We start from the raw sequence: 17050 nt of genomic DNA on the forward strand, positions 1-17050 counted from the left end.
CCGCCCCGCTCCGCCGCCAATGCGGAGCCGCCGGCGGGCGGTGACGCGCGGGCGCGTCAGGGCGGCGCTGGCGTCACGGCCCCGCCCCCTCCTCCTCCTCCCCCCCCCCCGGGGTTGCCGTGGCAGCCGCCCGCCCTCCTCCTCCCCCCCCCCCCCCCCGCGGATGAGCTCACGCGGTGCCGCAGCCCCGAGGGGGGGGGTTTGCTCCTCGCAACAAGATGGCGGCGGCGGCTGCAGCGGCGGCGGCGGCGGCGAGCGGAGCGGGGGGGCCCCCTCCGGCCCCGCGGCTGCCCCCGGCCCCGCCGCCCCCGCGGCCCCCCGGCCCCGCCCGCATCGGCTACTACGAGATCGAGCGGACCATCGGCAAGGGCAACTTCGCCGTCGTCAAGCTGGCCACCCACCTGGTGACCCGGGCCAAGGTGAGGGGCCCGCCGGGCCGCGGGCCGGCCTCTTCCCGCCTTCCCTTTCCCCTTCCCGTCCCGCCGCCGGGGCAGCGGATCTCCCCGGCCGGGCTCCCGGCCCCGCGGCTTGGTCTGGGGCCGCCGGGACGGAGGAGAGCGCTGCCCGCTCCGCCGGGGCGGCAGAGCAGCCGCGGAAAACGGCGCTTGTGGCGTCAGCGCCGGTCTGGCGAGCGGGGGCAGAGCCGGGGCAGCTGTCAGCGGGGCCTTCGCCGCGGTCACCACCGGCGGGGCCGTGAGCGGGACTGGCCGCCGGCCCGTCGTGTCCCCCCCACCTCCTCCCGGAGCCCCCGGTTCTCACCGTCGGGGCCCGCCGCGAACTCTCTCCGTCGCTCTGCTCTCGCCCGGCTCAATATGGAGGTGGAACGACCGGCTGCTTTGTGAGCCCGGGGATGCCATCTGACGTAGAGGGCAACACCGCCGGCCCCGCCGGCCGGGCGGAGGGTTTTCGGCAACCGATTCTCCCCCAGCCTCCGGGGGCCGTGCAGCAGACCTCGAGGAATAAGGCGAGAAAGGGGCTGCCCCGGGGAGCGGTTCTAGGGCACAGGCATCCCTGGGTACGGCCTGCCTTCCCGGGCCAGTGGCCTCGCCTGCTTCCTGAGCCCTTGGAAGATCCGTGAGGAAGAAAGGGACCGCTGCCATAGTCGCGATTTTGCCTGTTATGCCGTCCTCTCTAAGGGGAGGTTTCTTGCTGCATATGCCGGCACAGGCTGCCGGCGGCAATAATACCGAAGTCTTCTCCAGAAACTGTTGCAGGATGAAAACTAGGACAGAAGCAAAAGTGGGGATGGGAAGGCAGTGGGGAGCGGGGACGAGCCCTGGCTAAGCCCCACTCACCCATGCAGCTGCCCTGCCCTCAGCCACCGTAGTAGCATCTAGGACACGCTGCTGATGGAGGCCATGAACATAGTTTCGGCCTGTGTGCTTTAGTTGTCCTCCTGAACGTTACAAGAGTTGCGTTCCATTGAAGCGCTGGTAGAAATCCAAAGTTATGGTCATCTGCTGAAACTCCAGCTTTTTGGCCCAGATAACTAAGTAAAATTAAAGTCAGGGGCTATGTAAACGTTGGTTGCTTAACGCCTTCTGGACAGTTCTTTTCAGAATTGGGTTATATTTGCCTGTCTTGTATAAGCCGACGTCTGTTCCTGTGCCTTCAAGCGCTAGATGCTGCAGCTTAACCAGCACTTCAGCTGCTGTGGTTCTATGCAGGGCTTGACCGTTGGTTTCCCCATTAGGAAGCTGAACTTGGCTGATAGAAGCAGGAGTGATAAGTTCAGGTGCTTCAGATGCAGGAGACCGATTTTCCTGAGTGGAGATCGCTCCTGCAGCTAGAAGTTGCATTCCTGTTTTCAGCCTCCCTCATTGAGCCCAGGTTTCTTTTGAGCAGTGCTAACTCTGAGGTTTGCAAGATAGTGAGGCGGAGGGACCGTCTTTTGCGTGGGAATTGTCGATGTCTCTGAAGGATGGCAAAACGCAGGCACGCTTTGTCTGGAAATCCTGTTCAACATTGGCAGGGCCAAGGCTGGCTTTTACGCCTTGCTGACGGATGATGGAAGAGGATGCGAAGCTTGATAAAACTCTGGCTTTGCTAAATAGCAGTTGGTGCTCATCTCTACCGCCGTGAGGTGTCTGAGGGTAGTTTGTTGGCTTTAGGAAGCTCTTTTCCGAGAGGATGGTGGGTTTAGTAGTTGCCTCCACCATGGAGCCTAGGTGGAACGTGTGCGAGTTACTACAGCGGTGGGTTTGGTGCGCTTGCACGTCTTCCTGTGCTGCTGCGTGGAGGAGATGCAATCCCTCTGAAGTCCGAGTACTCTCCGAGGCCGGGGAAATACCTGTTCTGGAACAACTGCCATCTGTTCGGCTGTGCTGCTTGGTGCCTGGAAGGCTGAGCTGGAATGGCTTGGAGCTGAAACTTGACCTGGAAGCTTTCTCAGCTCTGAGGTCAGGTTTCCTTTCAAATCCCAGCCCGTGACAAGGGGTGCGAGCAAATGGATCGGGTTTTGCCTGCAAACCCGGGGTGCTATTGTTTCAGTACTTTTCCTTCACTGATGGGGCCGTGGCTACTGACTCGGGGAGAGGAGCTACTTGCTTCGAGCTCTGGGACTCGGGAGGTCAGAGGGGAGGTATCAATGTAAAATGCATTGGAAAGGGTGAACCTGTATGGGAAGGCTTTCCTGAATGGCAGCGGGGATGCAAACTAACGCTACCGAGAGCTCATTTGCATCATGGTAGTACTTTTAACAGTTCGACTTAGTGGAAACGACTTAAAAGAAAGGAAAGCCTTGGCAAAAGTGGTCCCATTGGGGGATCTGAACAAATTCTTTGATCACAAAACGCAACCACAGTCCAGTTGCTGAGTGTGCTGGCAGCCCCTTTCAGAGGTGATCTCTTCCAGTAGTAGCTGCGCAGAAGAATGGGGCAGCGTTCAAATATAGCCACCAAATCCCTGCACAAACTTGACCCCGTGTCACATTCTCTTAGAGAAAAGCTGGTTTGCGCGTCATGGCCCCTCCTTGGGAACCGTGCTTGTCCGACGTCTCAAAAGGAATTCCAGTGCGAATGTCTGCATAAGCTGGAAAATATATTGTACCCTGTCTGTGTAGACCTCTTCACGAAGGTGGAAGTCGTAACGACATAGGCTGGTGTTCACTGCTGTGCCTGCATTTAAAGGGGGTCTGTTGGTGGGGCGCTGGAGTCTGTTTTCCTTTCCTGTGGACATTTACCAGGTCAGGTGGACTTTGACACGACATTGGAAGATAACAGCTTGAGCGTCCCTGGCTTGCGTCCCCTTTTCCCTAAAAAAGAAAAGCAGGGAATAGTTTGGTGCCTGTTCTTGTGTGGAAGGACCGGGATTTCTCTAGCCGTTTTGAAATTGAGGACTGCGTTTATTTACAGAGAGAAGGAGAGCGTGTGCTGTGTGCGCCTGGCTCTAATGGTCTGGCACATATTGCTGACGCAGAACATTGCCGTTTACATATAACTGAATTTCACAACTTGAACGTGGGTCAGCAGTGTTGGGGACACTAACGAAAGGGAATGTTAATCACCCTAAAGGACAGGAGGCCTGTATTCATAATTGTCTCTGCTGGAACTGATGAAATAGAAGGGAACAGTTGACAGTTTACGTGTTGACTAAGCCAGCAATTTACATTCAGTCCCTGGCTATGCAAGGTTAGAATCCTGAGCTCTGTAAGAGAGCACCATTCTGATAGCTGGGCAGGAACTGGAGCTGCTTCTTTGACTTGGATTAATGGGGCACCTGCAGGATATCTTGCTGCATCTCTCCCTTTCTGTTGCCTGCCTTCTGTCCCCCTCTCCTTTGTCTCATCTTTCACAAGAAACCCTGCCTTTTTGCTGTGCTAAAAATCTTCCGAGTGACCTACGGAATGAATTGTTTTCCATGCAATTGCCATTTCTAAATCATCCACTTCATTAGAATTGCAGCTTGGTTCAGACATGGGAGTCATTTTTAATGCTGCCTTTTTTCATAAGGGGTGGTCGGTGAGTGTTGACAGAGAGGACTTTGCGAATACACCATGGAGCATGTGCCTTGTGGTCCCGTGCTCTTTGCATGTTGCATTTCAGTCCAGGAGCTGTTGGGGGAGAGGAGGGAGGAGAGGGACTGCTATGGCTGCTGTGCCACGCTGAAAGCTCACTCTGCCCTTATCCCCTTCCACTAGCTAGACCATGATGGGAGACCCAGCCAGACTGCGGAGCGTACCTGCCATGGTTGAGCTGCCCCTCTGATGTTGTTGCAAGTAATATGTTATTGGAAACATTAAGCCTTCCCTCATTCTGTGTTGCGCTGCATGTACCAAGCATTGCATTGGGAGATGAGCATTAATTTTTGCCTCCATTTTTCTTGTGAAGTGGAGATCAGAATTCACGGTCCTGGGAGAAGATGGCTACCTCCCAAGTCCAGGGATCTTCCTGCTGTGCTGTCTTGACGTCTTCCAGGCCAGTTGTCTGCTTAGTTTTGAGGTCCTGAGTATTTTACGTAACAGCTAGGTAACGGGCAAAGATAGGAGCCAGTCTGACTAATTGCATGTAATGGCGTACTGTTCTAGTGGCTACCTGGCTTTGTTTTATTGGATAGTAACCCAAAACTATGGTGCCTTAATTCCTGACAGAACGTAGCCCTCCTCCTACCATCACAAGCACAATTGGAGAAAGGCTAGAATTAGGCCGACTTTTTTTCTAGGTTTTTAGGGAGCTGAGACTTTTCTGGAGAATGGGAGGCACCTCTACTTTTGCTTGGAGAGGATGTTTCCTTCCACGAGGGAACTGGCTTAGTTTCTGTGGTTTGTCTTTAGGCAAGTTGGAGTTGTCAGCAGCACAAATTTTGCACTGGAATTCTTCAAGGTGGGCACGGTGGCACTTAAAACCAAGATAAAACTCCAGCTGGTAGACTTTACTGGTAACTGGGCTTTGCTGCTCTGGAAGGAATTGGGCTCGATTTGGCACGCTTTGGTTGCTGAATGCAGGAAGCTCAAGAAGCCGTGACGACTTGCCTGGATTTCTCTCTCCTCGAATTCGAAGCGCTCTCAGCCCAGCGGGTGGAAAAGTCTTGGCGGCTGCTTGGTCCCGCTCTTCCCTACCTCTGACGTGCAGCAACAAGGTGCGTGGCTACGGGATGATCGCAGATCGCTTCCTGTAGTCAGCACACCGAGTGCGATAATCTCCAAGTAGGCTGTATGCCGGTATGCCATGATGCATCATCCTTGTGTCAAATGGAAGTTGTTTGATACCGGTGCTGCGCATTTTGTGATGAGCCGTGCAAGGGTCACGTGTGGTCACCTTGTTTTAATCGTTTTCCTTTTCCATGTTTGTTGCCACTTCACCTGTCCTGCTTCTTATTTCTCTGGGCTGTAAGAAAGGCTGATGGTCATGGGTCGCTAGTTCCTCAGGCATCTATTATACCGCTGCTCACGTGGCCTCTGTTCTCACCATTTGTGTGCTGCAGAAGAGCTGTATTTTAGTTCTTGTTCAGTGGGGAGATTTAGTAGAAGACTAAAAGCTAGAAATGGATGTTGGCTAAGCATAGTTGCCATGGTAGGGGTAAGAGGGAATATTTCTTGGAACCTCACAGAGGCATTACCTGTATCAACTGCAGGCTGAAGTACTGACATTATATGTTTCATGACAACATTTTTCTTGCTGCAGCAAGTAACTTACTATTACCAAGAGATTAATGCAGGAGCACGATTAAATTTGAGACAAGGCTGCTTCTGGATGAGTCTTAACAATGCAAACAGGTAGAAACAGGGCCAGGAGAGCCAGCTGACAGGGACCACGGTCCTGCAGGGGCAGGTTGAATGAATGGGCCTATGACACCTATCCTGCATTGAGCCTTTTTGGGCAGGGGGAGTAGTCTTAAAAGAGCCAAGATAATTACTACCTACTTCTCATCTGTGTTGCCATTAGCTTAATTGGGGAGTGAGGCAGGTACATCTTTTGTACTTCTCCAGCCTAGCCACCTCCCATCCAGTATCCTTTCCTCCCAAGTGTTTGCTGTGCTGGAGCTTTGGGGCTGCTACAGCAGGAGATGAGGCGAAGCTGTGGGAGCAAAACAAATGCCAGTCAACAGGGAGATGGTATCTTTGGGCAGGTTACAGAAATTGCCCCAGTAGGGGAAAGTAGTCGCCGGTGACAGGAGCAGGAAAAGGAATGGCTGTGACGTAAGAAGGGATCTGTTTCTCTTTTCTTGGTAGACACCTTGCAGAGGTTTTGTGAATGCTGTGTAGGCCTAATTAGGGTTCCCAAAGCCTGTATTCTCATTTGTGTTTGAAGGAGGAATTGTGTTAGAAGGAAATAAGGAAATAGCAGTACGTTGCTGGGAGACTGGGCTCCTTGGCTATTAGGTATTTTCACAGAGAAGCAGCAGCTAAACTCCTTTTTCCCCACATGCTCTCTCACTGGGTCATGTGTCAGCCTTGTGCAATTGCTGTAGAAATCTGCTAGCCTGAGCCACTCTCCCCTTCTTGCTCTTGTCAAGTTGATTGCATAATGACGGTATGTTTTTCCCCCATGAAAGCAAAGCTTTAGGACATTGCTCCAGTGTTGTCAGCTGAGTAGAGGTTACAGTTTGTAGTGGAAGTTCTCCCTGGCTGAAGAGATTCTTGTGTCAATAGCGACTTCCCCTCGTGAGTGTAATGGGCGCTGTTGTCTTTTGGTCCCACTATCGTCCGCATGGCACAAGCAATATGCTGTCTTTGGCTGAACGTACATGAACAAGGGTTAAACTGACTCAAGTGTCTCCCTTCGGAGCTTGCGCGGGTTTAAATAGAGCAATTTGGAGATTTGCTAGTTAAGCCATTGTACTCGCTTATTACAGACAGGGCCTTTCTGCTGATCCCAGTCCAGGGGTTTAATATGCTGCATTAACACTTAAATGAAGAAACCGCTGAAGGCTGATTCATTATTAGTCATTATGTGTCTTTTTCTAGTAACTCTGACCCCAAGCCTCTATAGTTGAGGCTAAACCTCGCCCTCTCTGTTAAATGGCCATCAAAGGGGTTCCATAAAAAGGGAATTATGCGGCTTCAGCCAAGTTTCAAAGTAGTCGAATCATACTAACCCACACAAACAAACTCCCACACCCAGTGGAACTGACACGTTGTGCTCAAAAATAGCACGGCGTTTGCCTGCGTCTGCGGGGGGAGCCGAGCTGAGCTTTGCTCATCAGCAGCAAGAGGATGGGCGGGAGGTCCTGGGGCAGCCCGAGCAATTGCCACTGAGGTGGATCTCACTGGGACCCCATGGCTTTCCCATGAGGTTCAGTGGCGTACCTTGCCGGACGTTACCTTGAAGCATTTCATTCTTGCAGAGTGCGTGTCCCGATTACACCGAAATGTTGTTGTTGCTTCCGGTTATCCCGGTGACCTCTGCATCCGGTGTTGGGGACAATGACCAGCCTGTGCAGCTGCTGTTTGGGTATGGAGTTCTCGTAACATTGAAGAACTGTGGAAAAGATGTGGTCCTTGTATAGGACAGGTGCATGCGGAGTGACTCCAGCCTCCCTTTGTGTGAGGTGTGGAAGTTCACTGTGGGGAAGTGGGCTTAAGCCTGTAGTTTGTGGCTGTGGTAGCTTTGATTATTGATATAACTTGGCTACCGTATGCGGGTGGTGGGACTGCAGACACTCTTCCTGAAAGTGTTTTGGTCATTAAAGGTTCAAAAAGAAATTGGAGGTATAAATACAAATGTTGGTTTCATGCCTCATAGCTGAGCTGTGTAAAGGTATTCACACTCAGTGTCATGCAGAGTGGCTGTTGTGTGGGCAAGTTTGAGAAGGCTGTTGTAGGGGAACGCTTCACTGGGAGAACCTCTGCACAGGAATCGGGGAGTTGGAGGTCCCAAGAATCCATATGAAGGAGCTGGCGGGCAGGTGCCATGGGAGAATAAAGTGGGGAGGCGGATGTCCCTACAAAATGCTCTTCTGGTATGATGGAAGGTGCAGCTGAAGTGGGATGTGTTTCACCTGGCTGTGGATATGAAAACCTGGGGTCAGCCAGTGGGAGAAGGAGGCTTGTCAGGAGGGTGATTTGGCACACCCTAAACCAGGTCAGCTGAGCTGTGGAGCGAAACTGCCCATTTCTTTCCAGTGACTGGAGTGGGAGCCTGGTGTGCCTGACTTCCCAAAGCAAGGCAGCTGAATCCTGCCTCAGCTATCTAAATAGGGCATGCTCACAGAAGCAATCTGTATGCATTGAGTTGTTGTCTTGATTTGCAGATGGACAAAGTGACTGGCCTAAATTTTGGTATTGTGTAATGCAGAAGATGACTCTGTTATTGACAGTCCAATTTAGTGTTTTCACCTTAGTGCACTATCTCCTTGGTGTCTGCTACTTTCATGTACGGTTTGGCAATTGGAAGCTCCGCCTTCAACTTCTTAAAGTATCTGATGCAGTTACAGTACATTAATTATCGAGTTTTGAAGATTGTTTAGAAGAAAAGGAGTCTCTGTAGGGTATCAGCATGCGACTGCGGGCCCAGAGCTGGAGGCTAGAGTGGTTTGACAGAGAGCCAGGCACAGGACGACTGTCAGAGCTCCATTAGGAGAACGCACGCCTTGGTGCTACTGGGAATAAAAGAGAATGTGGGGCTGCGGCAGCAGATTAAAGTATTTCAATTAAAGTCTGGATTTGGAGGCTGCGTACGTCTGCTGCCTTTCAGCAAACAGATGGATGTTTCGTGTTTCCTTCCAACAACTTTTAAAATACTGTTAGTCCTATTGGAGGTAGTTTTGAATAAGACTGACGCAGTGAAGTGCTTTCAAGGCTGAGAAGGTGCACGTGGATTTCTGCGACGGAAGGGGAGACAAACCTTTTTTAAGGTTTTTCCTTAGCTGAACAAGTCTCTCCCGGCTTGCGCTCGCTCCTTGGCTGATGTGGACTTCCAGCTCTATCACTTCCTGGGTAGCCTCTTCGTGTGCATAGAGCATATGTGCGGAAATACGCATGTAACGTGTATACAGGTGTAATAGTGACGGGTGTGCGAAAGAACCATGGCCATTGCTCTGCGGGCACAGGGGGGCTTTTTAACGCTTAGGGATCTACTGTTGTTTAGCCTGAAGTGTTTCTGAATTTTTTGGCCTGCATTCAGGCTTATCAGGTAGTTCCAGGTGTGTTTCTGGCTCCTCTCGGGGGACAGTGTCTTTGGAGCCCTAAGGCTTCTTGCTGACAGGCAAAGGCAGCTGCGTTGAAGCTGATGAGGCTTCACCTAAAAACTAAGTGTAGCATCTCACAACATCCAAGTCATCTTAGTGGAAGGAATAAGCTGACAAGCTATATGTAATTGTGAGTGAAGTCTGATCAGATGACATGCTGAATTGTGGCTGTGAGCTGAATTTGAAGCCAGTTACCGTCTGTGGGATGGAAGGATATGGTCTGTTGAGGTATTGTGCTGCTGTTGAAGGCTCGCAGGGTTCTGGAGTGGTGTGGGTGCGCAGGTTACCCTTGCTAGGGTGGTGTGTGTGCGTCCAAGGGGAGGTAGGCTTAGGTATTTAGATCTGCCGGGACACAGGCTGTGTTATAATGAAAGTGGAGAAATTAGGTGGAAAAATGCCTCTCATCATCTGTGCGTCTAAACTCTCACAAAGACGCTTGTCCGTGCTTTCCTTCAGCTAGCAATGCTTTCACTGTGTGTTTGTTCACCTCTCCACTGTCTCTTCAGGGAAGCTTTCATGCATACCTTTGCCACAAGTCCTGGGATTGCTACTGCCTTGTAGGTAGAACAGTCCGGGCGGTTGCCAGCTAAACTACCAAGCTACATTACCAGCCAGGCTTGGCTGTCTAAATCTTGAAATCTCCGCTCTGAGTTTGTGCACTACCTGATGTCAAACCTGGTCCATATTTACCTTTGCGCTGAAATAATCACTGCCATAGAAAGGTGTTTGCCTTTTGGTCAGTTACTATGACAGTGTGACTGTGTATCTGCGCTTCCTAGATTTTAGTTCAAGCTCAGTAGCACTGGCAGCAACTGAAGATGAAAAGTATTTGTCATTGTACTTAGTCTTTCCTCTCTAGATGTGCTTGTAGGAAATCCTTGGGCTATAATCTTGCAAGTGGCTCTGTCAAGGTTATCAGCTAGAGTGGAGTGCCACTGACAGATAGGGCTCCTGGCAGTATGCACGGCATCTCCCAGCTGAGGCTGCTCCTGACTGCAGCTAAAGAGAATTCTGCCTGCTTATGCTGGCCGGGCCGCTCACCGGAGCCCTGCGGGCTGCTGCAGGGAATTGTTCGGGCCTCTCCACTGCCTCAGAACATGGAAAGGATAATGTGCTGCTTGATTTACGGTAGGTTTTCTCGTTACCAGGTGGCCAGAAGACAATAGAGTTCTTTTGTGGGAAGCTTCTGGTGTATCTGGTATCTTCTGCATCCCCAAGGCTGGTAACAGCTGTAGCTGGTTTCAGCAGTTTTCGAGGTCATAGGGCTTCCCCCCTGCTCCCCCCAGTGAGACTGATTATTATATAGGTTAGCTTGTACTACTATTTTTTTTTTTTTTTGCGCGTGCAAACGTACCATTAAACAAATAGGATCGTTACCCAGTAGCCATTAAGGAATATGTTCCTAGCTGTACAAAGCCCATCTATGTTCTTGCATCTCAAGCATTTTGATGCAGTGAGAATGGTTGTTAGTTCTACAGCCACTGTTTGTTTTCAAATGCAATCTCATTGAAAACCAATAAAAATAATTCTGTTTCATTCTGTCTGCAAGCGTTTTGGCTTTTGCAGAGATAGTTTTTCATCTGAGCTGCTTTGAGAAGTGTAAGATAAAAAAAAACTAAAGACTTTTCCTTTCTGGTGGTTGGTTCAGCTGTTTTATATTGGAAACAAAATACAGAGTTGGTGGAGGAAAAGGAAATCACGGTAGCTACATCCACAAGTTTGCTGCAGTGTGGGTGGTGTGTGCCCACTGCCCTGGCAGAGTTGCTGGGGATGTGCGTTTCCCACAGCAGCTGAGGTGCATGGGGAAACCTATGCTTAGTCAGAACAAAATACTAATATTTTTTCAGCCAAGTTGAGACTCCTGTTACACAGTAAAAAGACAAGTGAAGACTGACTATAGGTATTTTCCCACTCAGTAGGTGCTTCTGCACTTTCTGAGTCATTTGTTAGACAATGTGGGCCTTAATCGCTACTTTCCGTTGTTTGTGTGTATGTGCACTGTTGGTCCCAGTTTGGTACCACAGACAGAACTGGATTGTCGTTTTCACTTACCATGGAGACAGTCGGGTATGAAGTTAGTTCCTTCATGTGAGCTCAAAGGAAAATATGGTGGTTCAGGAATTGCAGTATGGGATTTGAGACTGTACCACCTCTTTTTAGGACAAGGGTGGGATGCAGCCCCTAATGATGAGGGTCATTCAATTGTCTAGTTCCTTTTGCTAAATTTTCAGAGACCTGGAAAACCCATGTGTTGTCCTGTACCGGTGAGTTTCCTGGAGAAACACACCCCTTAGTCCATCTTCTTTGGTGGTAGCGGTCACTCTTGCATGCTTTGCTCCACACCTGATGACAGCAAGATAAGCAGTTCTGAAAAAATGTTTCGGAAGATGTGCTGGTATTGCTCATGGAACAACCTCAGGTTTGTACCAAGTATTGTCTTTGGGAAAACTTCAGCTGAGGATCTTAGACCTGCTTGAGAACATAGGGAAACTAATCATCCTTTGTATATAAATACTGTTTGTTTTTTTTTCTCGGGACACGAGGTTGGTGGGTGACTCTTGCAAGAGACTGTAGAAACATAAGGGTTTTACTGGCTGTGCTTCAATGTCTCCAGGAGGATAGGAAAGCAGCTGTTAGTACTTCTTTCTAAAACATGTTGTTGGAAATGGTAGGCCTAAAATTCATGTTTGGTTTGAGGATGTCAACATGATTTGCTCTGTGAGCAGAATTGCATATTCTGTGTTGCAGATCAAGGTTTAGAAAAATCCCGCATTGTTTCAGTGATCTGAGCCCTTGCATCTTGCCAGTTGGTGCAGGAGTGGGAGCTGATGTGAGAGCATGTGTGACAGCAGAGACTCGGCCGTCAGGTTGTCCTAAGACTGGGATTATCCATTGTTGCAATCAAAATTGGGACAGACATGCATATTTCTCTTCTAGAGCAGCACTTTTGGATGATGATCAAATTTCTTGAATTGTTATAGGGCTTGATGACGCAAGATAAACTTGTAGGATGCAAGATAAACTCTGCAAAAGTATATAAAATCTTGCATGTCCTGAGAAAACACGAATGGAGTACTTAAGCCATCCTGATATGGATGAGGCAGGAGAGATTTTAGTTAATAGAGGTATAACTAAAGTTGCCTTGAAAAACTCTGTTGGCAGAGTGACCAGGCAAGGACAGCACATATCTGAATCCATTCTTCATTTGTGTGGCTGGTAGTGGCAGGGTTCCTTGTTGCCGTACTGAGGAGCAGTGAGGTGCAAAGCATCAGTAGTTTGTAGTGCAGCAGGAAATTAGTGGGAAAACTAAATGTGTCAGAGCTTTCACCATGGCAACAAAGCCCAGCTCGCAGCACAGGGAGACAAAAGCAGGTCAGGTCTGTGCGGAACAAGGTGGGAGCCTTCTCGAGGCTGTATGCCTGTGCATCTCCAAAACCTGCCCCTTAATTCCTGGGCAAGAAAAGCTGCCTTTGCTGTAAAGGGCTGGTAAGGTGATGATGAACAGGATTTGGCGTTGGGGATTGGAAGTGAGTTCTGCTGATCTCATTCTTGCTTCAGCAAAGTGTCTGACTTGCTTTTTACAGGCTGCAGAGGATGGGAATGTTTTATAAACTCCAAACAGTCATTCAGATTGTTTACCTTTCCTGGATAATTGTTTGTAAATAACAGAGAGTGGTTGTAAGACTACTTTGTACGGCAGCGCCCAATTTAGTTGCTTAATTCTTGGGCTCTTTCTCTTGGATTTGTAAACAGTCCATGGGTTGCACTAGCACCCCGTTGCGTTCTGATGGCATGCCATCAGTTTGTTCATCTGTCTTCTCATTCCCTGCGTTGCAGCATTTTGAGCTCTTCAGTGAGGGCAGCAAGAAGAGGGTTGCGGGGCTCTGATGTCATCAGTGACACATGGAAGAGCTGTCTCTGCTTCTGACCTCCCTGACAGTGTCTCTTGACACAACTTCTCCCCAGATGGTTTGGCCATCCCTAGCCAGGCCCCAGGTTGCGGTGGAATAAATGGCAGTGGGCTCCAAACGATGCTGCTTTGGTGCTGCTGCTCAGAAGTTATTTTCCGCATAATTGAGCGGGATATTAAAAGGTTTATGGTTTACAGTTACAGGCGTTGCTCTGGCCGGAGGAGCGTCGAAATTGATACGGCAGTTACTGCTGGGCTCGTCACGGGTTGTGACTCTCACATGCTTCATGAGACAAAAGTGGAAGTCGCTGGAGGAGTGCCACCAGTGAGGCGAGCGGGGCGGGCGCAGCCTTGCATCTGAGCCAGGCGCTGCTGCAGCTCTGGAGGAGCCAGGGATGAGATGCCGGGCAGGCAGTCCTGCACCCGCCTGTCGCGAGCCCTTCAGAGGGCGAACAAAGAAATTGCGGTTGGGCTGTCAGTTTTGCAGAGCACAAATGTTAAAAGGAAAAAAAGCAACTTAAGAAGTGCAATGAGAGCAAGAATGTTTTATAAAATTTGCTTATCCCTGTTGTCTTCTCTTTGAATTTGTCCTCAAGGCAAGAACTGCAGCTGAAGTAGGGTTTGTCTCTCTATAGTGCCGCATTTTGCCAGTCTGCTTTACATTTTCTACTCTTTCGCCTCATAGCATTAGAATTGACTTAACTGTCTCATTGTAGACGAAAGATGTAGTCTTTCCCCGAACATCATTTACAGTCACATTTAATAAATATATATGCCTGTACTTGGCCGAAAGCTTCTCTTTCAGCGACAGCTTGGAGCCGTGTGAGGAGTGCTGCCTTGCACTGTGCCCGGAGCAGCCTGGCTGTAATGGCACGTCCTGCCATGAAGTGCAGCAGTGACCAGGTCTGGGCGTCTCGGCCCTCGGCGGGGAAACGCCACTTCCTGGCGGATTTGCATCCCAAGCCCTAAGTCAGCAGTTCAGGGTTTTGTGTGGTAGGGTGCCCTGGCTTGTTTGAGTGAGTCATCATTCAAATAGTCGCCAGAGCAAATGTGCTTGTCCAAACAAGAGGAGCTCCACAGAGGCACCCAAGCAGTCTCTTTTAAAGCCAGCTATGTGTCTCTCACTCAGGTAAACAGCAGAACGTTTTTTGTTCTACCACATGTAGGTCTCCAAACTCGAAAACCTGACGCATTAGTGTGGGTGATAAGACTGCCTTTCTTGCTGCTTGAAACAAAGCTTTCTTCCTGTCATCCGAATTCAGGTCCTATCAAGTTGGAGGGAAAAGTGATTTGGCCTGAGCAGATGTATTTTCTTTGCTGGGTCCCAGAACAAAGGCTGCTCTGCGGAGACTCTCCCATGGTGCTGCTTCCTTCGCACAGGCAGAAGCCTCAGCTGTGCCACCTGAGCTGTTCGTGGTGAAATTCCGTGCCTGGGATGCTCCAGTTGTTAATTAGATTAGGAAGATCAACTCTCAATTAAGATTGCTCTTTATTTTTTGCTAGGCTTTGTTTTCCTTCTGATAAATGCGTTTCAAGATCTTGAACAGCAATTCCAGTTTTCTGGTTTTACCCTTTGGTTTCAGTCTCCTTTGCACAGAAAAGGGCGCAAGTGGCTCTGCAAGAATGGCATGTGTTTTTAGGAGGCTTGTTTGTACTGAGCTGTGTCTTCAGCTCGGCGTTTTCAGACTCTCCTGCGCTGCTAATTCATGGCTTGAGTAAGAACAGTTTATGATGTGTGACTTCAGTGAGTCACCTGATAAGAAGTCAGAGGCAGCGTCAGCCACACCAACCTGCAGACGTTCCAAGCCCCTGCTCACACCAGCGTGCAATACACCTGGCCGAGGTTATCCTGAGCAAGGGCACCTCTGTCAAGTGCCTGGCAAGGGCTCCAGTCTGTGAGCAGTCTTTCTGTTGCACAGGAAACAGTGACACCTGTGTGGGAAGAGCACTCGCATCTTGGCTGTGGTCTGCCTCCTGCCATGGTCTTACCCTGTTGTCTTTTATGGGATTCCTCCCCAAAACACCCTTCCGGGCTGCGGAGGAACTGACTGACAACCACCGCTTTTCTGGTTCTCTTGCTGTTGTTTCTCTGTTGAGTGAGTAAGCCTTAACAAGCTGCCTGTCCTCTGGTTCCACTGCTGAGTAGAAGGTGTTGTGGTGACACTGTTTTGGCTTTGAATTATGTTTTTCTCTGTCATGGGCTCGTCTGTCCTTGGGCTTCCTGCGTTTGTGTCTCTGGCTTTTGGAGCGTTCACCTTGGCAGTCGGAGGGCAGACACAGCATTAGGGCAGGTCCAGCCCAAGCACGGGGCTGCCATACCTTGTTGGGTCTGCCTAGAGCTGCTCCGAAAACTCAAGGTCGAGTGGGCTGCAGCTGTGTTGCTGGCACAGTGACATGTGGGACCCCCAGGCAGCGGGGGCTACGTGGTTGCGTGGCTGATGGAAGGTTGTCCAGTTCGTGAGAGGCCGGGAAGAGAATTCTGCCCTGCTTTTATGCCAAGGTGCGAATAAACTCTTGCTGGCAAGGTCCCGTTGCTCTGGCCCTGGCAGTAGAGACTCGGTGTTGGTGACTGCCTGGCCCTCGGTGCCGTCGGGTCCAGATGTGCAAGGGCCCATGCTGCGTTTGACTGAGAACCATGCTGCTTGAAAGTTGGAGCAAGCGTGTCTGGATGCGGGCTGGGCCACCACAATAAAAACTATCCCTCTGCAATGCAGCGTCCATTTTGGGTGACATTCCCCTTTGAATTTGTGGTGTGACCTCTGCAGTTTTTGATACTGGAATCCTTCTGTGGAGTTAATTTTCCTCGTTGCTGGCAAATTGTGAGCCAAAGGTGCACACACCTTAGTGTGACAACTTCCTGTTGACAACGCTTTCAGCATAGCTGTTGTTTATAAAGTGAGGGATTTCCAGCTTTGTTTTTCTTCTCTCTCCAGTGCAGTGTAAACTCTTGCAACTGAATTTCTGATTTTCCGACTGCTTGATAATAGTGGTTTAATTCTGTTGCTGTTGGTTCAGACCCACGGGCTGAAGGGAAGACTGAACTCTGTGTATTTTAAATGTTTCTAAACCTCTGTGGGCTGCAAGTTCTCTGAGGATGGATGGAATACGTGTGACAAAAGGTGAGTGAATGGGAAACACTGGGATCTCAGGCTAAACACTTAATGCTTGGCTCTGGGTGTGATACTGGCAATAGTGGGAAGGTCTTGACACAGACAGGCTCTGCTTGTATTCTAGTTGAAAGAGAAATGTAGGTGGGATATGGGAACAAGAGGAAAAAAGGAACAAAATAAGTATATCCTTGCTGTTTGGTCTGTGCATGTTGTACTGCAGACTGTACGGCACAAATGGCGTGAGCAATGCCATACTGCTGTCCTGTGTGCTTGGGCTCATGTTTCGGTTTCTTAATTCAGATGCTGCGAGAGCATTGCAAAAAGCTTTTTGGGGAATGAAGGACTTTGGGATCCATTTAGCTCCTATCAAGCTGATGTGTACAAAGTACCTTTTCATAACACTGCCAAGCCAGTTCTGTCTGGGTCGGTGATGGTGAGGGCCTCTCTTCACACGGTTGGGCATCATTCCAAACTATTCCGGTCTCATGCACACATATGAGACTGATTTAAAAAAGTAAATCCCTGAGCCTCTTCTGGTGATACTACTGTCATTACTCTGCTAGTTGTTTTTAGGAGTTACAGTTTAAGTAGTTCCCTCATTCTGTCCTCTCCTGTGATGTGTCTAAAAACGCCCCTAGAATTAATGCCAAACGCAGTGGTTGGAAGTCAGGTTGACTGACGCCTTCGGCAACCAGCTCAAGATCGGCAGGAGTAGATACAAGATGCTCGGTTGCTGTTCAAGCTGATAGTGCCAGAGAAATATTTAGCACATAGGTGACACTTCTAATCTTTAAAGCACTTGATAAACATTGGCTAATCCCACAGTGCAGTTCTTGGTTGGCAACCTATCTGTCTTCCCTGGACAGAACAAACGGCTGAAGGACTGTGTGAAGTTGCAGCACAA

General features: G+C 49.7%; 1 protein-coding gene across 3 annotated transcripts in view; it reads left to right on the top strand.

Moving 5' to 3' along the window:
- Positions 1-241: 241 nt before the first annotated feature.
- Positions 242-17050, top strand: part of SIK3 (SIK family kinase 3) — a 92289-nt gene continuing 75480 nt past the window's right edge. For 2 of the 3 annotated variants that reach the window (XM_049799302.1, XM_049799303.1), the window contains exon 1: positions 242-419. The gene's annotated coding sequence lies outside the window, so the exon portion shown is untranslated. The remainder of the gene's footprint in view (positions 420-17050) is intronic. The other variant, XM_049799298.1, reaches the window with a different exon arrangement.

Source organism: Accipiter gentilis, chromosome 5 (assembly GCF_929443795.1).
Source record: "Accipiter gentilis chromosome 5, bAccGen1.1, whole genome shotgun sequence".
In the NCBI taxonomy this organism is placed as follows: domain Eukaryota; kingdom Metazoa; phylum Chordata; class Aves; order Accipitriformes; family Accipitridae; genus Astur; species Astur gentilis.